Below are 13,523 nucleotides of genomic sequence, written 5' to 3'. Positions count from 1 at the left end.
TAGAGAGAAGGAGATCAGCACAAAGACACGACTGCTCAGAAAGAAAAAAAGAAAAAAGAAATTCACCGTTTCTGATTCATTAATGACATAGAACCTATTTACAATAGCATTTGTTTTCCAAGGACAATCGGATCACACGAGGACAGCACTAATAAAGATGTAAAAGGGTCAAAAACAGTTTGTGATCATAATAGGGCTGAGTGATACAGAAATAATATTCAATGTTTTACAACAATATTTCTTTGACAATATTCAAAAGTTTGTGGTAAGTAAATTGAAACTTTTATTCAGCAAAGATGCATGAAATTGATCAAAAGTGGCAGTAAGTCATTTATAATGTTACAAAAGATTTCAATTTCAAATAAATGCTGGTCTTTTGAACAATCTATTCATTGAAGAATCCTGAAATGTTTCTTGAACAGAAATAAGAGACTTAAAAAAAACTCATCCCAATCTTGATTGGTAATGTACATTTAATATCTTGATATTTAATCGCTCTACAGTATTTTATTAAATCAAAATCATTAGTAATCAAGACAGCTTTCACTAAATGAACACAAAGGTGAATTATATTTAACATTAATAGTGATTATTATTATTTACAGACACCAACTGAAAAAAGCACATTACATCACAGTCATCATGATACTCAGAATATTGCTTCATTTTATATCAACAGCAAAATCATTGTGAATGTATTGTGAATATTCACGTGAATATATCATCCGGCCCTAGATCGACTAAAAAAAACATTTTTTAATGTTCCTAAAAAAACATTAATTTCAGAGTTAGTCAAAAACACATTTTACCACATTCCATACAGGATGTATTGTAAATGCTGATCAGTCCTGTTTTGGCCGGAAAATTTAGACAGATACAAGCAGCTTTATAAAAAAATTAAATAAAAATCAGAGGCCTTCCCCTCAAAATCCCTTCACAACCAGTCACAGGAGATACATTTGAGACGCCAATATTACCGGGTGTAAACAGGCCCGTAAAACCCATATGCTTCAAATGCTGAGAACAATTGTTTTGTAGTTGGTTCATATAACATATATAGTTTGTTACATGACTACAAATTGAAGTAACCATTTAAGCAGACAAAAAAAAAAAAAAAAACAGTTAGTTGCATTGGAAGCCAAAAGGCAGCAATTATTTTCCAGTCTTGCAGTCTTTCTCAAGTGAGAAGCCAATTATGTTTTGCCTTGGCACTACTTTATGAGGTGTTGCCATTACTAGCTAACGATGCATTTTCGAAAGTTATATCCAATAACGACATTTACACAAAGAGCAGACCGCAGTAGCTACAGTATAGCAGTCCATTCCAGGCAGTAGTGAATAGTGAGTATAGTGATGTGAGTAGTGCATCACATCACTATTGGAGCTTTTAGTATGTCAGCAAATCATTAAGTTTCAATAAGTATTGCCAGTTTTCAGCAAAATAAGTGACGTGATGGTGATGTGGGCATGTCCAGCACTGTAACAAAGATAAGAAAAGTATAACTTTATGCAAATGAGCAGTTATGTGATGACTACGGATTGGAGTAAAACATGAAAATGCATAGCCTATAGTCCAATGTTACCTGTAACATTCTTAAAGGATAGTTTAAGATAGTTCAGGCCAAAATTATAATTCTGTCATTATTTACTCACCCTCATGTCCAAACACGTATATACATAACATAAAATATAGTAATACTTTACAAGGTCTCATTTGTTAATGTTAGTTAATGTATTAGCTAAATACCCATATATTGCATAGCATTTCATCATTTTTGTTAATGTTAGGTAATTTTCATTGTTAGTTCATGTTAACTAATGTAGTTAACTAATGTTAACAAATGAAACCTTATTGTAAAGTGTTACCAAGAAGGTATTATAAGAAATGAGTCAATGAGTCAATGTTAACCAAAACTGGTTACCAACTGTCACAGTTATGTTCAGTTTGTTTAGTTTTCATGGACTTTTAGTTTGTATTCTCTAGTCACATGTGTTACTTTGTTTGATTTTTCCGCCACTCATTTGTTACTATGGACACTAACTCTATCATCACAGCTGTTCGGATTTTAGTTAGTCATAATGTGTATTTAAGTTCCTCTTGTTCACTCAGTGTTTGTCCGGTCACCGTTGCATTTAGTGTGTGTTGCCCTGCCTCATTAAACTTCGTATTGGAACTTTATTCTTCATCTTCATCTGCCTTCCTGCAACCACCAGTGACACCAACATTCTTCATCTGTTTTGTGTTCCACAGAAGACAGAAAGCCATACAGCTTTAGAACAACCTGAGGGTGAGTAAATGATGACAGAATTTAAATTATTGGTTGAGCTATCCCTTTAAAAAAACTTTAAGTGAACCCAAGATGATGCAAGGTAATCTAAATGTAAAAATAAATTAAATTAAATTAAATATTCAATATCAACCTAAAAATCAAACAATCAAACAATAACCAATATACTCTGTATATTGTATACTGTATACTCTTTTTTACCAGAAAAAAAGATCGGTTGTGCGACCAAAAACACAGCTACTCAGATACAATCACTGTAAGTGTGAACATGGCACATACGAGCTCTCTGAAGTTCTCTCTTTTTACTGAGCACAGCGGGACGTACGCGAGGCCACGGAATGATCCCGGCCCTTCTCTCATATTCCCTCTGTGAGCTTCCTTTTTCCAATAAATCGCTGACTTGTCCAATAACCCCCTTTTGTACAACACCAACAATCTCCTAAACCTCATTTTCAAGCCACTGAAATTCATTTAAAAAAAAAAAAATGTAAAGAGAACTTTTGATTTATTTTGTAAGGGTTCTGCATTTTAATGGTGAATTAAGTATGTATTAGGTACACATATGAAACATGAGACACAAATAAATGATCTGACAGCTATATGCATGTCAAAAAAACTAGCTGCCATGGTTACTGGAGAACTTTGTGACACAAGGCAGCTTTGTTCTCCTCTCTTTTTTTCTTTCACCTCAAGCAATAAATCTGTGCTACATTTATAATCACAATAATTCTGGCCAGCTCATATGGCTCTGTGTGCACAACATGGCAGGTTTCCAAACAAAAAGCTAAGTGCTGAAGCGGACAAGCGTTGTTTGCAGTCCATCATTGTTTCCGAGCCTAGAAAAATGTAATGTCTGTAGTACAATTAAGCACATCAAACACTCCTTCACCTCCCCGGCACATTCATAAATATTCAACGGACAGTAATAGCCATCCACGGTGCATTCAAGACAAACACGAACAGGGCTTCCACACTACAGCAGGTCTGATTGGAGGGAGCGGAGCTGAAGCTCATTACTATATATCTCATACCTTTGATCTCCGGAGGCGTGAAGCTCTAATCCATCTTGAGGCGCAGGAAGTTGATGGTCTAGTAGTGGGCACTCAGATCCAGAGCAGCACTCCACATCACAGAGTCCAGTACACTCACCACCTTAACCCACTAAACTCTGGGGGACGGACCTGTTGGAAGAGACAGGGAATCAGGTATATATGCCAATGCATATGAAGTATCTCCACCTCTTGGTGTGCATCACAAGAGAGAGTTCAACAAAAAAGGAAAATGTCAATATGAATCTTATAAAGCTCTCGTCATATAACAGCAATTAAGCAGGGACTGTTAAGCCCAAAGTATAATTCTGCCATTCGCATTCCGCAACGATCCGTGCACTGTCATTGTGACTACATTTTCGTCATCAGAGTGGTGCGCGGACGTCTGCAAACACTGTTTGAGTAAATTTTTGGGTCCGTGCGAACGGTGTGCGTACAACAGCGCATGTGCGAGTAACTTAAGTGCTTGAAAACAAAGTCCACTAGATAGTGCACATGCGCCGAACACGCAGGGCCGGCGATTGCTACAGGCGAACTAGGCGATTACCTAGGGCAACAAATGTGTTGGGGACGCGGGCGTTTCTGTCAAAATAGTCTGAGAGATGGAGAAGAAATGCAAGGAATGTGCAGAGAAATAGCGTGAAAAATAGATACAGGCCCTTCAAGCAGACGCTGTAAAATGTGTCAAAATATGTTTTCTGACCTTCATCAGCTCCGGTGGCTGATGATGATAGTGAGGAGGATCAGGAGAGAGATGAGGAAGTATAGAGTCCGCGGTAAGCAGAACTACTTTCAAAACACTTAGGCTATGTCATGAGTGTAGGAACCAAGCGTGCCGCACAAGCCCTGAAAAGTGAAGCCAAAATGTCTCGATTGCCCCCCGGTGACTGGTCCTAGTATAGGTCATAAGCCCCGCCTCCCCTTGTTATTCAACGGGACTTGAGACCAACTAAACAATTTAATTACACTTCAAATATCTTTTCTCCGAAGCTGATTTCTGTCATTTACTGTAGTTTTTATCACGCTGATGTAAATTCAAGTGTTTGTTTTTAGTTAGTTATTTGATGCTATAAAAACGGTGGTGTGACGTCATGATTGACAGCTGTGATTGACAGGTTCTCTGAGCGAAGTAGTCACTGAAGCACCAACAGACTTTTTTTTGGGATCTTCGGAGGACTGAGGAGATTGGAGCTTTAAATTTAATATCTAAATTTCTATAATTAATTATAGGCGGGGCCTTGATTTCGCGGCTTTACTTCCTGCTCACTACTGCGCAGGTCTGGTTCCGAAAACGCTACTGCGCAAACTCAAGCCCCAAGATGTCAGCGCCATATCGGGACATTGGCGGCTTCAGTTCTCACCAATGGAAGAGAGCGAAGGGGCATCATCCATATTTTTTTACAGTCTATGGTAGGAACCCATTACCCAGTTACGCATTATTTCCACATCTGCATAGTTGACGATTACCGCAATTTACTAGAAATTTAATGAGACGCGCTTGTAAACCATGTTTTCCGCCAAAAAAAAAGCTTGATGCAGTTTCCGTCAAACTAAAAGATCATGTGCTTATCTCTTTCAAGTATAGAAATTTGTACAAAACTAATTATGAAAGTTTCCTTTATTTTTCAGTGCATTTGTTTTACAAAATATGGCTATTACTGTCATGGGATTAATATTATAACTATTATTATGTAGTAGGTGTAATGTAGACAGACACTGTAACTGAAAGAGGTTTGAATTTTTCTTTGTTCAATTTGCACACTGAATATGGGTTGGAGCTTTTAATTTTGAACTCTCAAAGTGCACCAGATTGATGAATTTAACATTAAAATGCACAAAATTTTCTTACGGGGGGCATGCCCCCGAACCCCCCTAGCCAAAGGAGTATACTTTGAAAGGCTTGAGCGCTCAACTGCGAAAATTAAGTATACCCGGTCCTTTAGGCTCCAAAAAAGCACCATAAATATACCATACAACCTATATATATATTAAAAAAAATACATAGTTAATAATATAGTTATAGAAATATATTATTTGTAAATAATAATAATAATAATAATTTATAAAAATTCAGATATATTGTATAATAAATAAATTATCATAAAGTATCATAAAAATAGTGCAACTCTCCAAGGTTTTTTGTTGTTGTTGTTCTATTTGGAATTTGAAAAGAAAGATTCCACAATTTATCCTTTTTTGTTGCACAGAATAAAATACAGCATACTGGTTTGGAACAACATGAGTAAATGCTGACACGACTATCTCTTGAAATACTTGGCACAACCAAATTGGATTCCCTCCCTGAAAAGGATCTGGCATGTTTCGCAATCAAGCAATGCAAATACTTCACACGTCTGTTAAACCTTTTCACTTACATGGAGTTATTACATAACCACAAATACATGTATTCTGTAACTTGAAATGACCTTCCACAATCAATGTTGAAGAAAAAGCACTTTAAATTTAGCATCCGGAGAGACTCTGGCATATAAGCAAGGCTGAGTAATAGTACAATTTATTATTTAATTTCCTTACTATTTATATGTAGCTTTTGCTTTCAAATTGTCCTTGCCTAATCTTTTTGTCTCTCCACTCCCTCAGCATGACATTTTCTAGCTCTAATGTTTTTGTGCATATTTATCTGTCTGCCATTCAACTTTGTGTTGTGAGGGGCAACATGCGACCTTAAATCTCACTGCCTTAAAAGAAGTACATGTCAAAGTGTCATCTTATTTGTGAATCATGTGTGGATCTAAATGGATTTGTTACTTGTCCTCAACAGAGACATCTGATGCTCCTTAGCATTCTAAACATGCCTCTGCACAATATTGCCAGATCATTTTAAGTTAAATGAGAAAGTAAATGTAATTTACAAGATGAACATGTTAATGTGCATGTTAATGTTGCCCTTTCAGATGAGGATTAAAACTCTTCCTTATGATGACCCAATCATTTAACACTAGCATCACAACCACCTGAGGATTCCCGACAGCTCCCACCTGTGAGATGTTAAAAGTAACTAGACTAACTAGATAACTAGAGCCAAGCTTACATTTCTCTTTCATTTTCTGGACTATCTGCATTGGTTTTTATGGCAATGACATTGCGTTGGAAGTCATACAGTACACCAAAAACTACAACAACAACAACAGCAACATGGAGGAGTTTGCAATAAATATTTGTCTAATATACAACATGACAATATGTAGGCTTTATTCCATGCTGTCATCTCCACTGGTCTCAAAACATGTATCCATTTATAGACTATTGTACATTTCTGTTCGTTTTGCACTTGCAACAACACAACCTTGTTTCTGCAGCGACGTTCTTCAGCATGTTTCCTATAACAACGTTTGACGTGTACGTCTTACGTGAGAAAGTAAAGTAAATTGTTTTGTAGAAATGCGATTTGAATAGGATTTCATCCCACATATGAATGTAGCTCAAATCGCATTTCATGTGATTTTTTTGCTGTTTACACTCTGCTTCCAATCGGATATGCACAAAAATCTGATTTGGACTGACAGTCTGAACAAGGCTTAAAATGTTCAAAAAATGTTACTAAAAAATAAAATATGATATATTAATATAAATTAATATTTAAATATTATATTTTATAGAACTTTAATTAATAAGAAAATTAATATATAATATAAAATAAACATGCAGACAGATATTACTACTACTATTACTATTATTACCAGGCTTGTTAACCAGTATGGCAAACAAAACCAACACAAAGAGTGTGAGTTATGCTAACTTTTGAAGTAAAAACAAGTTGTTAGACAAATGTTAGGCTTCAACAATCCATCAAAAACTAGCTTGTCCTACCAGATTATTTAACCATGCTTTGATATACATGCTATATGTTACTAATTACCATATTTATGTACTATGATATTTGGTAGATGGCCCTTCAAGATAATGATGTGTCACTTTTTTTGTTAGCATTACTCCACACTGAACCATAAAATCTCATTAAAATTTTAAAAAGCACTCATTTCATTTACAAACCACCATTTCCTGAGGTACTCTTTAATCTTTGACATTTTGTCAGGTCTCCAAGGAGAATCCTAATTGTCCTCCCAAAAACACAATTTTCAAAGTTCTTTCCCTGCCAAAAAAAAAAAAAAAGTATTAATTTGTCTATACGTAACTGCAAAAAGATCTGAGGTGCAGATCCATTTAGAAGTTTCGGGGAGACCACGCACATAATCTGATACATCAAATGAAAATTCTCACACATGAAAACAGTTTAAGGAGATTGAAGGCATAAAGCATGTCCTTTTTCCCCAGGCAGGAGTGAGACAGTGACACCGTTTGACTGTTCCCACAGTGCCACCTTCCCACTCAGCAATGTAGACAAGTGCACTGGGGACTGACTCTCTATCTCTCTCTCTTTGTCGCGATTTCACTTCCTCTATACCTCGAACCACCAGTGGAAACACATCAGAGGCAATGAAGCATCCCGATTGTCCCTGCACTCACAAAAGATAAAAAAGTTATGCCAATGGCTGAGGGGCTGGAGAGGAGACAGCAGTGTGGGATGATGAGGAAAGCAGACCATATAATACAACACTATAGAAGTAATGAAGCTGTGATATTCAAGGAGGAGGAAAATTCATGTCCACGCCGCCGTGGGGAGAATCTTCTGGCTGCGTGGGACCATCAAGAATTTATTCAGTGGCTCCACAGTGGCTCCACAGTAAGTTGGGATGTTTATTTTGCTAGTCCATTTAGTCAGATTAGTAGATGGAGAGACTTCCATTTCATAAATCAAATGGCTTCCATTTCAAATGGCTTTTTTGATGCCAAGCAGTTCTGTTAAATGAAGGAAAGCTTTATAAATATGCTTTGACAGGCATAAATGGTGCTTTGAAAGGAAAGTGTCTGAGGTTTGGAGATGAAATCAGCTCTCATTCTCCATGGCAGGTTCTGGAGATGTGTGGTCTGATTGAAGGGATTCAGAAACACTCCTGAAATATCTTGGGGGCGGGACCGGGGAGCCGTATTATCTACTGAAGAACATGTCATTCACTGTCTGACTAGTAAACATTTTGCTTCCCCAATCAAACATTTTTAATTTACAGATATGTTCATTAGGCTTCACAAGCAAACTCTTATGAAGGCAATTAAGTTAATAGCTGTAATGGGGAAAAATCCGTTGAATAATACATTGGTATTCATGCTGTTGTTCCACTTGAAGGGGATTTAGAGCAGATTAAATTTAATCTAACGGATCACATTTGCCTGTTCCTTATCAAACATGCAGAATGCATTAGCATTGTCTCAATGAAATCAGTGATTTCTGATTAGACAAAATTCAATGCAACTTTATTTGGCATTCTGCTGGGGTAATTTAGGGAACGTACTTGAATACAACTCAAGCGACTGTAAAACACGTTTTAACACAGCGGTTCACAACTGATTCTGCTTTAGGAAGTTTTACATTGAACATCAAGAGGCAACTAAACAGTACTAAAATTGTTTATCATACAAAAGAAACCAAACAAATTATTATGTTAATTTTAACATTGACTGCATAAGACAGCAACATTATTAAATTGATCAAAAGTGACAGTAAAGACACTTATAATGTGACAAGATTTCTATTTCAAATAAATGCTGTTCTTTTGATCCATCACAGAATTCTATTCATAAGCTCCAAATCAGCATATTATAATGATTTCTGAAGGATCATGTGACACTGAGGACTGGAGTAGAAATAGAAATGAATCACATTTTAAGAAATATTAAAGTAGAAAACAGTTATTTTAAATTATATATCAAATAAATGCAGCCTTGGTAAGCATAAAATACTTTTTTACACACACACACACACACGGATGTGTATGAATATGAATGATAACTCAGTTTCTAGATTTTACTTCTTTATCACTTTCGAAAGTCTTCTGAAAACCACCAAGAAACAATTCAAAAGTTACTGGTAAATATCACAATAAAAAAAAAAAACAAAAAAAAAAAACAAGAGCCTTTGCAGACAGAGTAGTAACATAAAAATGTATTATAATGCTAAATTATAATTGTGTCTTTGTTTAATGTGCCTAGGAGTAATACTAATCAATGCAGTCAAAAATAATTGCTACATCTGTAATCCCAGAGACACTCCACCTTCTAATGAGTTTCCTAGCAGACACAGGTGTTCATTCACACATTTATAGCGGGACTAAATGTGAAGAGGGCCAGACAGACACCTCTGCTCTGCCGCTTCATTCACGTTTTCGCCTCACGGCGGGCATGCACGTCTCGTCGTCGCGTTTTTCACACACGCAAAGAGAGAGATAGAGAGAGAGCGAGAGAGAGAGTAGTCTCACATACCACGCAAAATCAACGCGCTACATGTAAACGATATTCTTGTAAACGATATCTTTTAATAATAATTACTATTATCAATTACTATTATTATTTTTACAAAACATTGTTAAAATGACAAATATGCATTCATGTATGATTATCAAGTTTTAGTTCCAATTACTAAAGTTCTATCATTAAATAATATATCAGTATGGCGAGTAACCAAAAAAATTTACTAGCCAATGGTGATTCTATTGCCAAGGTGTGCGCAGAGGGTTGCTCTTAGTCTTAAGCATTTGCCTATTTAAATCCAAAGAGTGACTTAAGAAAATGTATCGGCCATAAATATGTTTTACCGGTTTTTGCAAAAACAGGCAGTAATTACAAAAAAAAATTTGACACCAGTGAAAATTCTCTATTCCAATTACGATACCACAGCTAAAACTACTAGCCTAAATAATATCAATTTAAAACATTAATAATATAAACATTATTAAAGACAAGTAAACAGACAGTAATAAAATAAGAACACAATCAAATTACAAGAAAAAGCACAAATAAATATAATATAACAAAGATACAAATGAAATAATCAGTGCTTTTCGGGTTTTTCAGGTAGGTCTGACAGTAGTTTCCAGGAACAGAAATTTAATAAGGTAGCCTAATCAAATGTAACATTAACACTGCATAGTCTTCACTATATAAATTAAACATCCTTATTAATTAAAGTTAAACAATTAAACAATGAAACTATTAAACTATTAAAGTTAAAAAATGTATTCAGTCAAGAGCAGTGAGTGATTTCTTTTCTTAGACCTTTGTTGTTTGATTAACCTCAAAAACAGACAGCAGGAAGAATGATAGGCTGCTGTCACTGTAAGACACAATGCATGGATCCAATATACTGATACTGTACACATGCATTTACTTTCTGAAATGTTTACGTTTACTTAAGACATTACCGACTGTTTACTAGGATACTCGCTATTTTTTGACAGAATTGTATGAGAATTTGTCCGCTCAAGTGGAAGAAGATGTGTAAAAAGAGCTCGGTTTAGTATTTGCATGCTGTCTGAGATGGGACTTTCTGGGGGCACGCTACGGATGTTTGCACATACAAAACGAGTAACAGAATGAGCTCCCTTTCGTATCTTCTTGCGCTTGAATATTTAAATTGTCAAGGTTTAAACTTTTGTGACGATGCAGTGCTGGCCCGTCAACTGTCCCATATGTCGTTTACATATGTTTATGAATTGTTGGAACTCATAATGTAACCGGCCACCTGCCGAGTAGCAACGTTTCATATACCCCCAATTTTTTACTCGCATTTAGCACTTGGCAAAGTGTTAATTTTAGGCCCTGTATGTGTACACAGTATATGTATATATATATAAAATTACTCGCCACACTCCACAGAAAAGTCCAAAATGAAACACACAAAAACCTACTGAATAGAGCATCACTCTTAGAGAAGATAAAACTGAATTGTTAAAAGCATTTTGCTTCCAACTTCAATTCTACCGTATTTATCCTACACACACGATTACCTCACACGCACACGCTCCACATATGCACAATATATGAAATCCGAGTCACATTCAAAGCCTGGACTGATTGTCACTGTTGTGTGGCGGTGTCATCAATCTTCATTGTTAATTCATAGAATGACACAATATAAGCCAGTGGAATGAATCCTGAGCTGCAGTGAGACCACCAGCCAATCTGCTGCGCACTGCCAGATTGACGGCGGGTGCAGGGAGCCCTCCAGTTAGGAAGGAATACAGTTCACTATCAGCCTGAGCCATGGCCCCAATTGAAGAGGCATATGCAATGTGTTGTGGGAGGAGACCATACGGTGGAAAAAGCCAAAGCCAGCTGCAGGGGACCGATAAAGCCATTGGAATTCATGGGCCGTCTTAAAGCCTGTCGTCCTCCCCAGGTGGATGTGACTGAATGTGTTACCTGACACAAAGAGAAGCGAATGCTACAAGGCACAAACACAGTCATCAACTCAAACATCCCACGAGGATCGGAAATAGTGATGTCATGCTGGTAATGCGCGGACACAGCGCCGGGACCGTCTGATGAACTATTGGATTGAATGGAACAGAGAAGAGAGTAACAGAGACAGGCAGAGATGGAGAGGCTGGCCAGTTAGCACAGATCAATTTCGAAAAGCAATAGCTCAGCACTTCTGGGCATACACACGTAATTTTGCTGCATGCAGGGAGTATTTGGAACAGCACTTTACCTGACATTTGCAACTTGTCATGACATATTGAATTGTGAAGTAAAATGTCTCAGTCAGTGGAAAACAATAGAATTATATTCCTATTCTGTCTATAGACCCATTTGGATGGGACTACTACTGCATTGAATTCACACAAAAAATAATATGGGAGAAAAAATATGGGAGAACTTATGTTCAGCTAACTCAGGGGACCTCTGTTAAATCTCATCCTGTAGGAATGTATGTGATTGTGATATAGTATCTTTTCACAACGTTTCTCATTTATTTTGACCTTTCTCGACCGCAGCTAAATTGAATTTCTTGAAGTGCTGCCTGGTGCTTCATTGTGGATAGAGATCTTTTTGTCAAGTTTCTACATAAAATAACATTTGGTTAAAGTACTTCTGACATTTCTAATATATGTAGGGGATAATGTACAGTCAATAATGTACAGTCAATTGGTCATTATTACAAAATAAACCCATACATGAAAATTATTCCACTTTTTACACGGCACTTAACCAAAAAATATGTATTTGGACAAGAAACACTGTATTTAGTTCAAATTATTTTACTATTTTACCTGTTATCTTAATGATCCTGCAAAAAAAATAATAATAATAATTTCAATGCAATATATGAATCAGTAGCTATGTTTCCATCCAAAGTTACAAATTTAACTTATGCGCAAAATTGGAATATCGCTAAAACATTTGCGAATGAAGCAGTTTTCATTCAGTGAGTCGAAGAGAACAAAATCGTCACTTCCTGATAAACTGGAGCTAATTATCATTAAGAAAAGTATGAGAAGCCCTTGTATATAATAAACTACTTGCGCCTCAGAGCGCGCAGACGAAACGCAATAAACACGGTCATGTCATCTTGCTTTCAGACAGACAGACAAATAGATAGATAGGTAGGTAGATAGATAGATAGATAGATAGATAGATAGATAGATAGATAGATAGATAGATAGATAGATAGATAGATAGATAGATAGATAGATAGATAGATAGATATCATTCCCCACCTGCACCTTTCCTAACAGCTTAATCAAATTTGAGGATAAATTATACAGATCTTGGACCTTGGATTTGTGCATTAATTGTGTCACTCTTGGAGAGCACATTTTCATTAAAACGCACAAGAAATTTACTCCTAAACAAGAGAAACAAAATGAAGGGCCAAAGTGTATGGATCCAGAGAGGAAGAATTAGTTTGCTGGGCCTCTAACCAGAAAAAAAAAAAAAACAGTGATTCATCACAGAGCTGGAGCAGGAAATGATAAGAATGAAGTGTCTCAGAAAAGGAAGTGCTGTTATCTGACATTGTGAAAGAGAGAGAGTGAGGTGTGTGTGCCAGAGCCATCGCAGGACAGAAGAGTCTCATTTAGGCATCAGTGGTGAATAGCAGTGAACTTCCTCTGGTCTGGAGACTGTGACGTGCCTGGACTCATGAGCAGCCACTTCCTGAAGCCGGGGCCTTAAATCAGACACAGGCAGCAGCTGGGCCATCAGCATCAGCCACCTCCAACCACAGGCGCACAACCCTGAGAAAGGCCACATGGGAAAACAGCAGTGCCGTAGCACCCAAAGTAACACTCACTAATTCAATGGTTCATCTGATAAATCTATTCCGACA

The 13,523-nt window shown here is 36.7% G+C and overlaps 1 protein-coding gene across 2 annotated transcripts in view; it reads right to left on the bottom strand.

Moving 5' to 3' along the window:
• The window catches only part of grik4 (glutamate receptor, ionotropic, kainate 4), a 397,525-nt gene that overhangs the window by 282,394 nt on the left and 101,608 nt on the right, over window positions 1–13,523 (bottom strand). For both annotated transcript variants that reach the window (XM_084125539.1, XM_084125538.1), the window contains exon 2: window positions 3,320–3,469. The gene's annotated coding sequence lies outside the window, so the exon portion shown is untranslated. The remainder of the gene's footprint in view (window positions 1–3,319; window positions 3,470–13,523) is intronic.

This window comes from Abramis brama, assembly GCF_963993115.1.
Source record: "Abramis brama genome assembly, chromosome: 10".
In the NCBI taxonomy this organism is placed as follows: Eukaryota; Metazoa; Chordata; class Actinopteri; order Cypriniformes; family Leuciscidae; genus Abramis; species Abramis brama.
The sequence above is the reverse complement of the archived record's forward strand: the minus strand, read 5'-3'. Positions and strand labels throughout refer to the sequence as shown.